We start from the raw sequence: 18,707 nt of genomic DNA, 5'->3' as shown, positions 1-18,707 counted from the left end.
TTTTGACTAAAAAGGGATTTTTAGACACTTGGAGACCTAAATAGAGTCAATTTGACCAAAAAAAATTTTTCAGGCCATTGGTTACCAAGAGTACTTTATCTTGTCTAAAAGCGGTGTTTTAAGACTCTAAAATACAGTTATTTTATTCTAAAATGCAGTTATTTTGACTAAAAAGGGATTTTTAGACACATGGAGACCAAAAACGAAATGCAATTATCTTCTTTAAAACCGGCTTTTTAAGACTCTAAAAGACAAAAATACAGTCATTTTGGCTAAAAAAGTTTTTCAGACCTTTGGTGAACAAATGCATTTATTTTGACTAAAATAGGCTTTTTAACACTTGGAGACCAAAATAGTCATTTTGACCCAAACAAATGTTTCAGGCGATTGGTTACCAAATGCAATTATCTTGTCCAAAACCGGCTTTTTAAGACTCTAATAGAGGAAAATACAATCATTTTGACTACATTTTTCTTTCAGACCTTTGGTGACCAAATGCAGTTATTTTGACTAAAAAGGGATTTTTAGACACTTGGAGACCTAAATAGAGTCAATTTGACCAAAAAATTTTTTTCAGGCTTTTGGTTACCAAGAGTACTTTATCTTAGCTAAAAGCGGTGTTTTAAGACTCTAAAATACAAAAATATAGTCATTTTGGCTAAAAAAAGGTTTTCAGTCCTTTGGTGAACAAATGCATTTATTTTGACTAAAATAGGGTTTTTAGACACTTGGAGACCTATATAGAGTCATTCTGACCAAAAACATTTTTTCAGGCCATTGGTTACCAAATGTCGTTTATCTTGTCTAAAAGCAGTGTTTTAAGACACTAAAAGAGAAAAATACAGTCATTTTGGCTAAAAAAGGTTTTCAGACCTTTGGTGAACAAATGCATTTATTTTGACTAAAATAGGCTTTTTAACACTTGGAGACCAAAATAGTCATTTTGACCCAAACAAATGTTTCAGGCGATTGGTTACCAAATGCAATTATCTTGTCCAAAACCGGCTATTTAAGACTCTAATAGACGAAAATACAATCATTTTGACTACATTTTTTTTTCAGACCTTTGGTGACCAAATACAGTTATTTTGACTAAAAGGGGCTTTTTAGAAACTTGGAGACCTAAACAGAGTCATTTTGACCAAAAACATTTTATCAGGCCATTGGTTCCAAATGTAGTTTATCTTGTCTTAAACCGGCTTTTTAAGACTCTAAAAGACAAAAATACAGTCATTTTGGCTAAAAAAGTTTTTCAGACCTTTGGTGAACAAATGCATTTATTTTGACTAAAATAGGCTTTTTAACACTTGGAGACCAAAATAGTCATTTTGACCCAAACAAATGTTTCAGGCGATTGGTTACCAAATGCAATTATCTTGTCTAAAACCGGCTTTTTAAGACTCTAATAGACGAAAATACAATCATTTTGACTACATTTTTTTTTCAGACCTTTGGTGACCAAATACAGTTATTTTGACTAAAAGGGGCTTTTTAGAAACTTGGAGACCTAAACAGAGTCATTTTGACCAAAAACATTTTTCAGGCCATTGGTTACCAAATGTAGTTTATCTTGTCTTAAACCGGCTTTTTAAGACTCTAAAAGACAAAAATACAGTCATTTTGGCTAAAAAAGTTTTTCAGACCTTTGGTGACCAAATGCAGTTATTTTGACTAAAAAGGCTTTTTAGACACTTGGAGACCAAAATAGAATCATTTTGACCAAAAAAATGTTTTCAGATCACTGCATACGAAATGCAATTATCTTGTCTAAAACCGGCTTTTTAAGACTCTAAAAGAGAAAAATACAGTCATTTTGGCTAAAAAAAGGTTTTCAGACCTTTGGTGAACAAATGCATTTATTTTGACTAAAATAGGCTTTTTAACACTTGGAGACCAAAATAGTCATTTTGACCCAAACAAATGTTTCAGGCGATTGGTTACCAAATGCAATTATCTTGTCCAAAACCGGCTTTTTAAGACTCTAATAGACGAAAATACAATCATTTTGACTATATTTTTTTTTCAGACCTTTGGTGACCAAATGCAGTAATTTTGACTAAAAAGGGATTTTTAGACACTTGGAGACCTAAATAGAGTCAATTTGACCAAAAAAAAATTTTTCAGGCCATTGGTTACCAAGAGTACTTTATCTTGTCTAAAAGCGGTGTTTTAAGACTCTAAAATACAAAAATATAGTCATTTTGGCTAAAAAAGGTTTTCAGACCTTTGGTGAACAAATGCATTTATTTTGACTAAAATAGTGTTTTTAGACACTTGGAGACCTATATAGAGTCATTCTGACCAAAAACATTTTTTCAGGCCATTGGTTACCAAATGTCGTTTATCTTGTCTAAAAGCAGTGTTTTAAGACACTAAAAGAGAAAAATACAGTCATTTTGGCTAAAAAAGTTTTTCAGACCTTTGGTGACCAAATGCAGTTATTTTGACTAAAAAGGCTTTTTAGACACTTGGAGACCAAAATAGAATCATTTTGACCAAAAGAATGTTTTCATATCACTGGTTACGAAATGCAATTATCTTGTCCAAAACCGGCTTTTTAAGACTCTAATAGACGAAAATACAATCATTTTGACTAAATTTATTTTTCAGACCTCCGGTGACCAAATGCAGTTATTTTGACTAAAAAGGGATTTTGAGACACATGGAAACCAAAATAGAATCATTATGACCAAAAAAATGTTTTCAGATCACTGGTAACGAAATGCAATTATCTTCTTTAAAACCGGCTTTTTAAGACTCTAAAAGACAAAAATACAGTCATTTTGGCTAAAAAAGTTTTTCAGACCTTTGGTGACCAAACGTAGTTATTTTGACTAAAAAGGGCTTTTTAGACACTTGGAGACCAAAATAGAATCATTTTGACCAAAAAAATGTTTTCAGATCACTGCATACGAAATGCAATTATCTTGTCTAAAACCGGCTTTTTAAGACTCTAAAAGACAAAATACAGTCATTTTGGCTAAAAAAAAAAGGTTTTCAGACCTTTGGTGAACAAATGCATTTATTTTGACTAAAATAGGCTTTTTAACACTTGGAGACCAAAATAGTCATTTTGACCCAAACAAATGTTTCAGGCGATTGGTTACCAAATGCAATTATCTTGTCCAAAACCGGCTTTTTAAGACTCTAATAGACGAAAATACAATCATTTTGACTACATTTTTTTTTCAGACCTTTGGTGACCAAATACAGTTATTTTGACTAAAAGGGGCTTTTTAGACACTTGGAGACCAAAATAGAGTAATTTTGACCAAAAAAATGTTTCAGGCGATTGGTTACCAAATGCAATTATCTTGTCCAAAACCGGCTTTTTAAGACTCTAATAGACGAAAATACAATCATTTTGACTACATTTTTCTTTTAGACCTTTGATGACCAAATGCAGTTATTTTGACTAAAAAGGGATTTTTAGACACTTGGAGACCTAAATAGAGTCAATTTGACCAAAAAATTTTTTTCAGGCCATTGGTTACCAAGAGTACTTTATCTTGTCTAAAAGCGGTGTTTTAAGACTCTAAAATACACAAATATAGTCATTTTGACCAAAAAAAGGTTTTCAGACCTTTGGTGAACAAATGCATTTATTTTGACTAAAATAGGGTTTTTAGACACTTGGAGTCATTAGAGTCATTCTGACCAAAAACATTTTTTCAGGCCATTGGTTACCAAATGTCGTTTATCTTGTCTAAAAGCAGTGTTTTAAGACACTTAAAGAGAAAAATACAGTCATTTTGGCTAAAAAGGGTTTTCAGACCTTTGGTGAACAAATGCATTTATTTTGACTAAAATAGGCTTTTTAACACTTGGAGACCAAAATAGTCATTTTGACCCAAACAAATGTTTCAGGCGATTGGTTACCAAATGCAATTATCTTGTCCAAAACCGGCTTTTTAAGACTCTAATAGACGAAAATACAATCATTTTGACTACATTTTTTTTCAGACCTTTGGTGACCAAATACAGTTTTGACTAAAAGGGGCTTTTTAGACACTTGGAGACCAAAATAGAGTAATTTTGACCAAAAAAATGTTTCAGGCGATTGGTTACCAAATGCAAGTATCTTGTCCAAAACCGGCTTCTTAAGCTTCTAATAGACGAAAATACAATCATTTTGACTACATTTTTCTTTTAAACCTTTGGTGACCAAATGCAGTTATTTTGACTAAAAAGGGATTTTTAGACACTTGGAGACCTAAATAGAGTCATTTTGACCAAAAAAATGTTTTCAGATCACTGGTAACGAAATGCAATTATCTTCTTTAAAACCGGCTTTTTAAGACTCTAAAAAACAAAAATACAGTAATTTTGGCTAAAAAAGTGTTTCAGACCTTTGGCTACCAAACGTAGTTATTTTGACTAAAAAGGGCTTTTTGGACACTTGGAGACCTAAACAGAGTCATTTTGACCAAAAACATTTTTTCAGGCCATTGGTTACCAAATGTAGTTTATCTTGTCTTAAACCGGCTTTTTAAGACTCTAAAAGACAAAAATACAGTCATTTTGGCTAAAAAAGTTTTTCAGACCTTTGGTGAACAAATGCATTTATTTTGACTAAAATAGGCTTTTTAACACTTGGAGACCAAAATAGTCATTTTGACCCAAAAAAATGTTTCAGGCGATTGGTTACCAAATGCAATTATCTTGTCCAAAACCGGCTTTTTAAGACTCTAATAGACGAAAATACAATCATTTTGACTACATTTTTTTTCAGACCTTTGGTGACCAAATACAGTTATTTTGACTAAAAGGGGCTTTTTAGACACTTGGAGACCAAAATAGAGTAATTTTGACCAAAAAAATGTTTCAGGCGATTGGTTACCAAATGCAATTATCTTGTCCAAAACCGGCTTTTTAAGACTCTAATAGAGGAAAATACAATCATTTTGACTACATTTTTCTTTCAGACCTTTGGTGACCAAATGCAGTTATTTTGACTAAAAAGGGATTTTTAGACACTTGGAGACCTAAATAGAGTCAATTTGACCAAAAAAAATTTTCAGGCCATTGGTTACCAAGAGTACTTTATCTTGTCTAAAAGCGGTGTTTTAAGACTCTAAAATACAAAAATATAGTCATTTTGGCTAAAAAAAGGTTTTCAGTCCTTTGGTGAACAAATGCATTTATTTTGACTAAAATAGGGTTTTTAGACACTTGGAGACCTATATAGAGTCATTCTGACCAAAAACATTTTTTCAGGCCATTGGTTACCAAATGTCGTTTATCTTGTCTAAAGCAGTGTTTTAAGACACTAAAAGAGAAAAATACAGTCATTTTGGCTAAAAAAGGTTTTCAGACCTTTGGTGAACAAATGCATTTATTTTGACTAAAATAGGCTTTTTAACACTTGGAGACCAAAATAGTCATTTTGACCCAAACAAATGTTTCAGGCGATTGGTTACCAAATGCAATTATCTTGTCCAAAACCGGCTTTTTAAGACTCTAATAGACGAAAATACAATCATTTTGACTACATTTTTTTTTCAGACCTTTGGTGACCAAATACAGTTATTTTGACTAAAAGGGGCTTTTTAGAAACTTGGAGACCTAAACAGAGTCATTTTGACCAAAAACATTTTTTCAGGCCATTGGTTACCAAATGTAGTTTATCTTGTCTTAAACCGGCTTTTTAAGACTCTAAAAGACAAAAATACAGTCATTTTGGCTAAAAAAGTTTTTCAGACCTTTGGTGAACAAATGCATTTATTTTGACTAAAATAGGCTTTTTAACACTTGGAGACCAAAATAGTCATTTTGACCCAAACAAATGTTTCAGGCGATTGGTTACCAAATGCAATTATCTTGTCCAAAACCGGCTTTTTAAGACTCTAATAGACGAAAATACAATCATTTTGACTACATTTTTTTTTCAGACCTTTGGTGACCAAATACAGTTATTTTGACTAAAAGGGGCTTTTTAGAAACTTGGAGACATAACAGAGTCATTTTGACCAAAAACATTTTTTCAGGCCATTGGTTACCAAATGTAGTTTATCTTGTCTTAAACCGGCTTTTTAAGACTCTAAAAGACAAAAATACAGTCATTTTGGCTAAAAAAGTTTTTCAGACCTTTGGTGACCAAATGCAGTTATTTTGACTAAAAAAGGCTTTTTAGACACTTGGAGACCAAAATAGAATCATTTTGACCAAAAAAATGTTTTCAGATCACTGCATACGAAATGCAATTATCTTGTCTAAAACCGGCTTTTTAAGACTCTAAAAGAGAAAAATACAGTCATTTTGGCTAAAAAAAGGTTTTCAGACCTTTGGTGAACAAATGCATTTATTTTGACTAAAATAGGCTTTTTAACACTCGGAGACCAAAATAGTCATTTTGACCCAAACAAATGTTTCAGGCGATTGGTTACCAAATGCAATTATCTTGTCCAAAACCGGCTTTTTAAGACTCTAATAGACGAAAATACAATCATTTTGACTACATTTTTTTTCAGACCTTTGGTGACCAAATGCAGTAATTTTGACTAAAAAGGGATTTTTAGACACTTGGAGACCTAAATAGAGTCAATTTGACCAAAAAAAATTTTTCAGGCCATTGGTTACCAAGAGTACTTTATCTTGTCTAAAAGCGGTGTTTTAAGACTCTAAAATACAAAAATATAGTCATTTTGGCTAAAAAAGGTTTTCAGACCTTTGGTGAACAAATGCATTTATTTTGACTAAAATAGTGTTTTTAGACACTTGGAGACCTATATAGAGTCATTCTGACCAAAAACATTTTTTCAGGCCATTGGTTACCAAATGTCGTTTATCTTGTCTAAAAGCAGTGTTTTAAGACACTAAAAGAGAAAAATACAGTCATTTTGGCTAAAAAAAGTTTTTCAGACCTTTGGTGACCAAATGCAGTTATTTTGACTAAAAAGGCTTTTTAGACACTTGGAGACCAAAATAGAATCATTTTGACCAAAAGAATGTTTTCATATCACTGGTTACGAAATGCAATTATCTTGTCCAAAACCGGCTTTTTAAGACTCTAATAGACGAAAATACAATCATTTTGACTAAATTTATTTTTCAGACCTCCGGTGACCAAATGCAGTTATTTTGACTAAAAAGGGATTTTGAGACACATGGAAACCAAAATAGAGTCATTATGACCAAAAAAATGTTTTCAGATCAATGGTAACGAAATGCAATTATCTTCTTTAAAACCGGCTTTTTAAGACTCTAAAAGACAAAAATACAGTCATTTTGGCTAAAAAAGTTTTTCAGACCTTTGGTGACCAAACGTAGTTATTTTGACTAAAAAGGGCTTTTTAGACACTTGGAGACCAAAATAGAATCATTTTGACCAAAAAAATGTTTGACCAAAAAAATGTTTGCATACGAAATGCAATTATCTTGTCTAAAACCGGCTTTTTAAGACTCTACAAGACAAAATACAGTCATTTTGGCTAAAAAAAAGGTTTTCAGACCTTTGGTGAACAAATGCATTTATTTTGACTAAAATAGGCTTTTTAACACTTGGAGACCAAAATAGTCATTTTGACCCAAACAAATGTTTCAGGCGATTGGTTACCAAATGCAATTATCTTGTCCAAAACCGGCTTTTTAAGCTTCTAATAGACGAAAATACAATCATTTTGACTACATTTTTCTTTTAGACCTTTGGTGACCAAATGCAGTTATTTTGACTAAAAAGGGATTTTTAGACACTTGGAGACCTAAATAGAGTCATTTTGACCAAAAAAATGTTTTCAGATCACTGGTAACGAAATGCAATTATCTTCTTTAAAACCGGCTTTTTAAGACTCTAAAAAACAAAAATACAGTAATTTTGGCTAAAAAAGTGTTTCAGACCTTTGGCTACCAAACGTAGTTATTTTGACTAAAAAGGGCTTTTTGGACACTTGGAGACCTAAACAGAGTCATTTTGACCAAAAACATTTTTTCAGGCCATTGGTTACCAAATGTAGTTTATCTTGTCTTAAACCGGCTTTTTAAGACTCTAAAAGACAAAAATACAGTCATTTTGGCTAAAAAAAATTTTCAGACCTTTGGTGACCAAATGCAGTTATTTTGACTAAAAAAGGCTTTTAGACACTTGGAGACCAAAATAGAATCATTTTGACCAAAAAAATGTTTTCAGATCACTGCATACGAAATGCAATTATCTTGTCTAAAACCGTCTTTTTAAGACTCTAAAAGAGAAAAATACAGTCATTTTGGCTAAAAAAAGGTTTTCAGACCTTTGGTGAACAAATGCATTTATTTTGACTAAAATAGGCTTTTTAACACTTGGAGACCAAAATAGTCATTTTGACCCAAACAAATGTTTCAGGCGATTGGTTACCAAATGCAATTATCTTGTCCAAAACCGGCTTTTTAAGACTCTAATAGACGAAAATACAATCATTTTGACTACATTTTTATTTCAGGCCATTGGTTACCAAATGTAGTTTATCTTGTCTTAAACCGGCTTTTTAAGACTCTAAAAGACAAAAATACAGTCATTTTGGCTAAAAAAGTTTTTCAGACCTTTGGTGACCAAATGCAGTTATTTTGACTAAAAAGGGCTTTTTGGACACTTGGAGACCTAAACAGAGTCATTTTGACCAAAAACATTTTTTCAGGCCATTGGTTACCAAATGTAGTTTATCTTGTCTTAAACCGGCTTTTTAAGACTCTAAAAAACAAAAATACAGTAATTTTGGCTAAAAAAGTTTTTCAGACCTTTGGCTACCAAACGTAGTTATTTTGACTAAAAAGGGCTTTTTGGACACTTGGAGACCTAAACAGAGTCATTTTGACCAAAAACATTTTTTCAGGCCATTGGTTACCAAATGTAGTTTATCTTGTCTTAAACCGGCTTTTTAAGACTCTAAAAAACAAAAATACAGTAATTTTGGCTAAAAAAGTTTTTCAGACCTTTGGCTACCAAACGTAGTTATTTTGACTAAAAAGGGCTTTTTGGACACTTGGAGACCTAAACAGAGTCATTTTGACCAAAAACATTTTTTCAGGCCATTGGTTACCAAATGTAGTTTATCTTGTCTTAAACCGGCTTTTTAAGACTCTAAAAGACAAAAATACAGTCATTTTGGCTAAAAAAGTTTTTCAGACCTTTGGTGAACAAATGCATTTATTTTGACTAAAATAGGCTTTTTAACACTTGGAGACCAAAATAGTCATTTTGACCCAAACAAATGTTTCAGGCGATTGGTTTTTATCTTGTCCAAAACCGGCTTTTTAAGACTCTAATAGACGAAAATACAATCATTTTGACTACATTTTTTTTTCAGACCTTTGGTGACCAAATACAGTTATTTTGACTAAAAGGGGCTTTTTAGACACTTGGAGACCAAAATAGAGTAATTTTGACCAAAAAAATGTTAAAGGCGATTGGTTACCAAATGCAATTATCTTGTCCAAAACCGGCTTTTTAAGACTCTAATAGAGGAAAATACAATCATTTTGACTACATTTTTCTTTCAGACCTTTGGTGACCAAATGCAGTTATTTTGACTAAAAAGGGATTTTTAGACACTTGGAGACCTAAATAGAGTCAATTTGACCAAAAAATTTTTTTCAGGCTTTTGGTTACCAAGAGTACTTTATCTTGTCTAAAAGCGGTGTTTTAAGACTCTAAAATACAAAAATATAGTCATTTTGGCTAAAAAAAGGTTTTCAGTCCTTTGGTGAACAAATGCATTTATTTTGACTAAAATAGGGTTTTTAGACACTTGGAGACCTATATAGAGTCATTCTGACCAAAAACATTTTTTCAGGCCATTGGTTACCAAATGTCGTTTATATTGTCTAAAAGCAGTGTTTTAAGACACTAAAAGAGAAAAATACAGTCATCTTGGCTAAAAAAGGTTTTCAGACCTTTGGTGAACAAATGCATTTATTTTGACTAAAATAGGCTTTTTAACACTTGGAGACCAAAATAGTCATTTTGACCCAAACAAATGTTTCAGGCGATTGGTTACCAAATGCAATTATCTTGTCCAAAACCGGCTTTTTAAGACTCTAATAGACGAAAATACAATCATTTTGACTACATTTTTTTTTCAGACCTTTGGTGACCAAATACAGTTATTTTGACTAAAAGGGGCTTTTTAGAAACTTGGAGACCTAAACAGAGTCATTTTGACCAAAAACATTTTTTCAGGCCATTGGTTACCAAATGTAGTTTATCTTGTCTTAAACCGGCTTTTTAAGACTCTAAAAGACAAAAATACAGTCATTTTGGCTAAAAAAGTTTTTCAGACCTTTGGTGAACAAATGCATTTATTTTGACTAAAATAGGCTTTTTAACACTTGGAGACCAAAATAGTCATTTTGACCCAAACAAATGTTTCAGGCGATTGGTTACCAAATGCAATTATCTTGTCTAAAACCGGCTTTTTAAGACTCTAATAGACGAAAATACAATCATTTTGACTACATTTTTTTTTCAGACCTTTGGTGACCAAATACAGTTATTTTGACTAAAAGGGGCTTTTTAGAAACTTGGAGACCTAAACAGAGTCATTTTGACCAAAAACATTTTTCAGGCCATTGGTTACCAAATGTAGTTTATCTTGTCTTAAACCGGCTTTTTAAGACTCTAAAAGACAAAAATACAGTCATTTTGGCTAAAAAAGTTTTTCAGACCTTTGGTGACCAAATGCAGTTATTTTGACTAAAAAAGGCTTTTTAGACACTTGGAGACCAAAATAGAATCATTTTGACCAAAAAAATGTTTTCAGATCACTGCATACGAAATGCAATTATCTTGTCTAAAACCGGCTTTTTAAGACTCTAAAAGAGAAAAATACAGTCATTTTGGCTAAAAAAAGGTTTTCAGACCTTTGGTGAACAAATGCATTTATTTTGACTAAAATAGGCTTTTTAACACTTGGAGACCAAAATAGTCATTTTGACCCAAACAAATGTTTCAGGCGATTGGTTACCAAATGCTATTATCTTGTCCAAAACCGGCTTTTTAAGACTCTAATAGACGAAAATACAATCATTTTGACTACATTTTTTTTTCAGACCTTTGGTGACCAAATGCAGTAATTTTGACTAAAAAGGGATTTTTAGACACTTGGAGACCTAAATAGAGTCAATTTGACCAAAAAAAATTTTTCAGGCCATTGGTTACCAAGAGTACTTTATCTTGTCTAAAAGCGGTGTTTTAAGACTCTAAAATACAAAAATATAGTCATTTTGGCTAAAAAAGGTTTTCAGACCTTTGGTGAACAAATGCATTTATTTTGACTAAAATAGTGTTTTTAGACACTTGGAGACCTATATAGAGTCATTCTGACCAAAAACATTTTTTCAGGCCATTGGTTACCAAATGTCGTTTATCTTGTCTAAAAGCAGTGTTTTAAGACACTAAAAGAGAAAAATACAGTCATTTTGGCTAAAAAAAGTTTTTCAGACCTTTGGTGACCAAATGCAGTTATTTTGACTAAAAAGGCTTTTTAGACACTTGGAGACCAAAATAGAATCATTTTGACCAAAAGAATGTTTTCATATCACTGGTTACGAAATGCAATTATCTTGTCCAAAACCGGCTTTTTAAGACTCTAATAGACGAAAATACAATCATTTTGACTAAATTTATTTTTCAGACCTCCGGTGACCAAATGCAGTTATTTTGACTAAAAAGGGATTTTGAGACACATGGAAACCAAAATAGAGTCATTATGACCAAAAAAATGTTTTCAGATCAATGGTAACGAAATGCAATTATCTTCTTTAAAACCGGCTTTTTAAGACTCTAAAAGACAAAAATACAGTCATTTTGGCTAAAAAAGTTTTTCAGACCTTTGGTGACCAAACGTAGTTATTTTGACTAAAAAGGGCTTTTTAGACACTTGGAGACCAAAATAGAATCATTTTGACCAAAAAAATGTTTGACCAAAAAAATGTTTGCATACGAAATGCAATTATCTTGTCTAAAACCGGCTTTTTAAGACTCTACAAGACAAAATACAGTCATTTTGGCTAAAAAAAAGGTTTTCAGACCTTTGGTGAACAAATGCATTTATTTTGACTAAAATAGGCTTTTTAACACTTGGAGACCAAAATAGTCATTTTGACCCAAACAAATGTTTCAGGCGATTGGTTACCAAATGCAATTATCTTGTCCAAAACCGGCTTTTTAAGCTTCTAATAGACGAAAATACAATCATTTTGACTACATTTTTATTTCAGGCCATTGGTTACCAAATGTAGTTTATCTTGTCTTAAACCGGCTTTTTAAGACTCTAAAAGACAAAAATACAGTCATTTTGGCTAAAAAAGTTTTTCAGACCTTTGGTGACCAAATGCAGTTATTTTGACTAAAAAGGGCTTTTTGGACACTTGGAGACCTAAACAGAGTCATTTTGACCAAAAACATTTTTTCAGGCCATTGGTTACCAAATGTAGTTTATCTTGTCTTAAACCGGCTTTTTAAGACTCTAAAAAACAAAAATACAGTAATTTTGGCTAAAAAAGTTTTTCAGACCTTTGGCTACCAAACGTAGTTATTTTGACTAAAAAGGGCTTTTTGGACACTTGGAGACCTAAACAGAGTCATTTTGACCAAAAACATTTTTTCAGGCCATTGGTTACCAAATGTAGTTTATCTTGTCTTAAACCGGCTTTTTAAGACTAAAAAACAAAAATACAGTAATTTTGGCTAAAAAAGTTTTTCAGACCTTTGGCTACCAAACGTAGTTATTTTGACTAAAAAGGGCTTTTTGGACACTTGGAGACCTAAACAGAGTCATTTTGACCAAAAACATTTTTTCAGGCCATTGGTTACCAAATGTAGTTTATCTTGTCTTAAACCGGCTTTTTAAGACTCTAAAAGACAAAAATACAGTAATTTTGGCTAAAAAAGTTTTTCAGACCTTTGGTGAACAAATGCATTTATTTTGACTAAAATAGGCTTTTTAACACTTGGAGACCAAAATAGTCATTTTGACCCAAACAAATGTTTCAGGCGATTGGTTTTTATCTTGTCCAAAACCGGCTTTTTAAGACTCTAATAGACGAAAATACAATCATTTTGACTACATTTTTTTTTCAGACCTTTGGTGACCAAATACAGTTATTTTGACTAAAAGGGGCTTTTTAGACACTTGGAGACCAAAATAGAGTAATTTTGACCAAAAAAATGTTAAAGGCGATTGGTTACCAAATGCAATTATCTTGTCCAAAACCGGCTTTTTAAGACTCTAATAGAGGAAAATACAATCATTTTGACTACATTTTTCTTTCAGACCTTTGGTGACCAAATGCAGTTATTTTGACTAAAAAGGGATTTTTAGACACTTGGAGACCTAAATAGAGTCAATTTGACCAAAAAATTTTTTTCAGGCTTTTGGTTACCAAGAGTACTTTATCTTGTCTAAAAGCGGTGTTTTAAGACTCTAAAATACAAAAATATAGTCATTTTGGCTAAAAAAAGGTTTTCAGTCCTTTGGTGAACAAATGCATTTATTTTGACTAAAATAGGGTTTTTAGACACTTGGAGACCTATATAGAGTCATTCTGACCAAAAACATTTTTTCAGGCCATTGGTTACCAAATGTCGTTTATATTGTCTAAAAGTAGTGTTTTAAGACACTAAAAGAGAAAAATACAGTCATCTTGGCTAAAAAAGGTTTTCAGACCTTTGGTGAACAAATGCATTTATTTTGACTAAAATAGGCTTTTTAACACTTGGAGACCAAAATAGTCATTTTGACCCAAACAAATGTTTCAGGCGATTGGTTACCAAATGCAATTATCTTGTCCAAAACCGGCTTTTTAAGACTCTAATAGACGAAAATACAATCATTTTGACTACATTTTTTTTTCAGACCTTTGGTGACCAAATACAGTTATTTTGACTAAAAGGGGCTTTTTAGAAACTTGGAGACCTAAACAGAGTCATTTTGACCAAAAACATTTTTTCAGGCCATTGGTTACCAAATGTAGTTTATCTTGTCTTAAACCGGCTTTTTAAGACTCTAAAAGACAAAAATACAGTCATTTTGGCTAAAAAAGTTTTTCAGACCTTTGGTGAACAAATGCATTTATTTTGACTAAAATAGGCTTTTTAACACTTGGAGACCAAAATAGTCATTTTGACCCAAACAAATGTTTCAGGCGATTGGTTACCAAATGCAATTATCTTGTCTAAAACCGGCTTTTTAAGACTCTAATAGACGAAAATACAATCATTTTGACTACATTTTTTTTTCAGACCTTTGGTGACCAAATACAGTTATTTTGACTAAAAGGGGCTTTTTAGAAACTTGGAGACCTAAACAGAGTCATTTTGACCAAAAACATTTTTCAGGCCATTGGTTACCAAATGTAGTTTATCTTGTCTTAAACCGGCTTTTTAAGACTCTAAAAGACAAAAATACAGTCATTTTGGCTAAAAAAGTTTTTCAGACCTTTGGTGACCAAATGCAGTTATTTTGACTAAAAAAGGCTTTTTAGACACTTGGAGACCAAAATAGAATCATTTTGACCAAAAAAATGTTTTCAGATCACTGCATACGAAATGCAATTATCTTGTCTAAAACCGGCTTTTTAAGACTCTAAAAGAGAAAAATACAGTCATTTTGGCTAAAAAAAGGTTTTCAGACCTTTGGTGAACAAATGCATTTATTTTGACTAAAATAGGCTTTTTAACACTTGGAGACCAAAATAGTCATTTTGACCCAAACAAATGTTTCAGGCGATTGGTTACCAAATGCTATTATCTTGTCCAAAACCGGCTTTTTAAGACTCTAATAGACGAAAATACAATCATTTTGACTACATTTTTTTTTCAGACCTTTGGTGACCAAATGCAGTAATTTTGACTAAAAAGGGATTTTTAGACACTTGGAGACCTAAATAGAGTCAATTTGACCAAAAAAAATTTTTCAGGCCATTGGTTACCAAGAGTACTTTATCTTGTCTAAAAGCGGTGTTTTAAGACTCTAAAATACAAAAATATAGTCATTTTGGCTAAAAAAGGTTTTCAGACCTTTGGTGAACAAATGCATTTATTTTGACTAAAATAGTGTTTTTAGACACTTGGAGACCTATATAGAGTCATTCTGACCAAAAACATTTTTTCAGGCCATTGGTTACCAAATGTCGTTTATCTTGTCTAAAAGCAGTGTTTTAAGACACTAAAAGAGAAAAATACAGTCATTTTGGCTAAAAAAAGTTTTTCAGACCTTTGGTGACCAAATGCAGTTATTTTGACTAAAAAGGCTTTTTAGACACTTGGAGACCAAAATAGAATCATTTTGACCAAAAGAATGTTTTCATATCACTGGTTACGAAATGCAATTATCTTGTCCAAAACCGGCTTTTTAAGACTCTAATAGACGAAAATACAATCATTTTGACTAAATTTATTTTTCAGACCTCCGGTGACCAAATGCAGTTATTTTGACTAAAAAGGGATTTTGAGACACATGGAAACCAAAATAGAGTCATTATGACCAAAAAAATGTTTTCAGATCAATGGTAACGAAATGCAATTATCTTCTTTAAAACCGGCTTTTTAAGACTCTAAAAGACAAAAATACAGTCATTTTGGCTAAAAAAGTTTTTCAGACCTTTGGTGACCAAACGTAGTTATTTTGACTAAAAAGGGCTTTTTAGACACTTGGAGACCAAAATAGAATCATTTTGACCAAAAAAATGTTTGACCAAAAAAATGTTTGCATACGAAATGCAATTATCTTGTCTAAAACCGGCTTTTTAAGACTCTACAAGACAAAATACAGTCATTTTGGCTAAAAAAAAGGTTTTCAGACCTTTGGTGAACAAATGCATTTATTTTGACTAAAATAGGCTTTTTAACACTTGGAGACCAAAATAGTCATTTTGACCCAAACAAATGTTTCAGGCGATTGGTTACCAAATGCAATTATCTTGTCCAAAACCGGCTTTTTAAGACTCTAATAGACGAAAATACAATCATTTTGACTACATTTTTTTTCAGACCTTTGGTGACCAAATACAGTTATTTTGACTAAAAGGGGCTTTTTAGAAACTTGGAGACCAAAATAGAGTAATTTTGACCAAAAAAATGTTTCAGGCGATTGGTTACCAAATGCAATTATCTTGTCCAAAACCGGCTTTTTAAGACTCTAATAGACGAAAATACAATCATTTTGACTACATTTTTCTTTTAGACCTTTGGTGACCAAATGCAGTTATTTTGACTAAAAAGGGATTTTTAGACACTTGGAGACCTAAATAGAGTCAATTTGACCAAAAAATTTTTTTCAGGCCATTGGTTACCAAGAGTACTTTATCTTGTCTAAAAGCGGTGTTTTAAGACTCTAAAATACACAAATATAGTCATTTTGGCTAAAAAAGGTTTTCAGACCTTTGGTGAACAAATGCATTTATTTTGACTAAAATAGGGTTTTTAGACACTTGGAGTCATTAGAGTCATTCTGACCAAAAACATTTTTTCAGGCCATTGGTTACCAAATGTCGTTTATCTTGTCTAAAAGCAGTGTTTTAAGACACTTAAAGAGAAAAATACAGTCATTTTGGCTAAAAAGGGTTTTCAGACCTTTGGTGAACAAATGCATTTATGTTGACTAAAATAGGCTTTTTAACACTTGGAGACCAAAATAGTCATTTTGACCCAAACAAATGTTTCAGGCGATTGGTTACCAAATGCAATTATCTTGTCCAAAACCGGATTTTTAAGACTCTAATAGACGAAAATACAATCATTTTGACTACATTTTTTTTCAGACCTTTGGTGACCAAATACAGTTTTGACTAAAAGGGGCTTTTTAGACACTTGGAGACCAAAATAGAGTAATTTTGACCAAAAAAATGTTTCAGGCGATTGGTTACCAAATGCAATTATCTTGTCCAAAACCGGCTTTTTAAGCTTCTAATAGACGAAAATACAATCATTTTGACTACATTTTTCTTTTAGACCTTTGGTGACCAAATGCAGTTATTTTGACTAAAAAGGGATTTTTAGACACTTGGAGACCTAAATAGAGTCATTTTGACCAAAAAAATGTTTTCAGATCACTGGTAACGAAATGCAATTATCTTCTTTAAAACCGGCTTTTTAAGACTCTAAAAAACAAAAATACAGTAATTTTGGCTAAAAAAGTGTTTCAGACCTTTGGCTACCAAACGTAGTTATTTTGACTAAAAAGGGCTTTTTGGACACTTGGAGACCTAAACAGAGTCATTTTGACCAAAAACATTTTTTCAGGCCATTGGTTACCAAATGTCGTTTATCTTGTCTAAAAGCAGTGTTTTAAGACACTAAAAGAGAAAAATACAGTCATTTTGGCTAAAAAAGGTTTTCAGACCTTTGGTGAACAAATGCATTTATTTTGACTAAAATAGGCTTTTTAACACTTGGAGACCAAAATAGTCATTTTGACCCAAACAAATGTTTCAGGCGATTGGTTACCAAATGCAATTATCTTGTCCAAAACCGGCTTTTTAAGACTCTAATAGACGAAAATACAATCATTTTGACTACATTTTTTTTTTCAGACCTTTGGTGACCAAATACAGTTATTTTGACTAAAAGGGGCTTTTTAGAAACTTGGAGACCTAAACAGAGTCATTTTGACCAAAAACATTTTTTCAGGCCATTGGTTACCAAATGTAGTTTATCTTGTCTTAAACCGGCTTTTTAAGACTCTAAAAGACAAAAATACAGTCATTTTGGCTAAAAAAGTTTTTCAGACCTTTGGTGAACAAATGCATTTATTTTGACTAAAATAGGCTTTTTAACACTTGGAGACCAAAATAGTCATTTTGACCCAAACAAATGTTTCAGGCGATTGGTTACCAAATGCAATTATCTTGTCCAAAACCGGCTTTTTAAGACTCTAATAGACGAAAATACAATCATTTTGACTACATTTTTTTTTCAGACCTTTGGTGACCAAATACAGTTATTTTGACTAAAGGGGCTTTTTAGAAACTTGGAGACCTAAACAGAGTCATTTTGACCAAAAACATTTTTTCAGGCCATTGGTTACCAAATGTAGTTTATCTTGTCTTAAACCGGCTTTTTAAGACTCTAAAAGACAAAAATACAGTCATTTTGGCTAAAAAAGTTTTTCAGACCTTTGGTGACCAAATGCAGTTATTTTGACTAAAAAAGGCTTTTTAGACACTTGGAGACCAAAATAGAATCATTTTGACCAAAAAAATGTTTTCAGATCACTGCATACGAAATGCAATTATCTTGTCTAAAACCGGCTTTTTAAGACTCTAAAAGAGAAAAATACAGTCATTTTGGCTAAAAAAAGGTTTTCAGACCTTTGGTGAGCAAATGCATTTATTTTGACTAAAATAGGCTTTTTAACACTTGGAGACCAAAATAGTCATTTTGACCCAAACAAATGTTTCAGGCGATTGGTTACCAAATGCAATTATCTTGTCCAAAACCGGCTTTTTAAGACTCTAATAGACGAAAATACAATCATTTTGACTACATTTTTTTTTCAGACCTTTGGTGACCAAATGCAGTAATTTTGACTAAAAAGGGATTTTTAGACACTTGGAGACCTAAATAGAGTCAATTTACCAAAAAAAATTTTTCAGGCCATTGGTTACCAAGAGTACTTTATCTTGTCAAAAAGCGGTGTTTTAAGACTCTAAAATACAAAAATATAGTCATTTTGGCTAAAAAAGGTTTTCAGACCTTTGGTGAACAAATGCATTTATTTTGACTAAAATAGTGTTTT

The sequence above is a fragment of the Pelophylax lessonae genome (assembly GCF_965119305.1).
Source record: "Pelophylax lessonae genome assembly, chromosome: 12".
Taxonomy (NCBI): Eukaryota; Metazoa; Chordata; class Amphibia; order Anura; family Ranidae; genus Pelophylax; species Pelophylax lessonae.
This window is presented reverse-complemented; position numbering follows the sequence as displayed.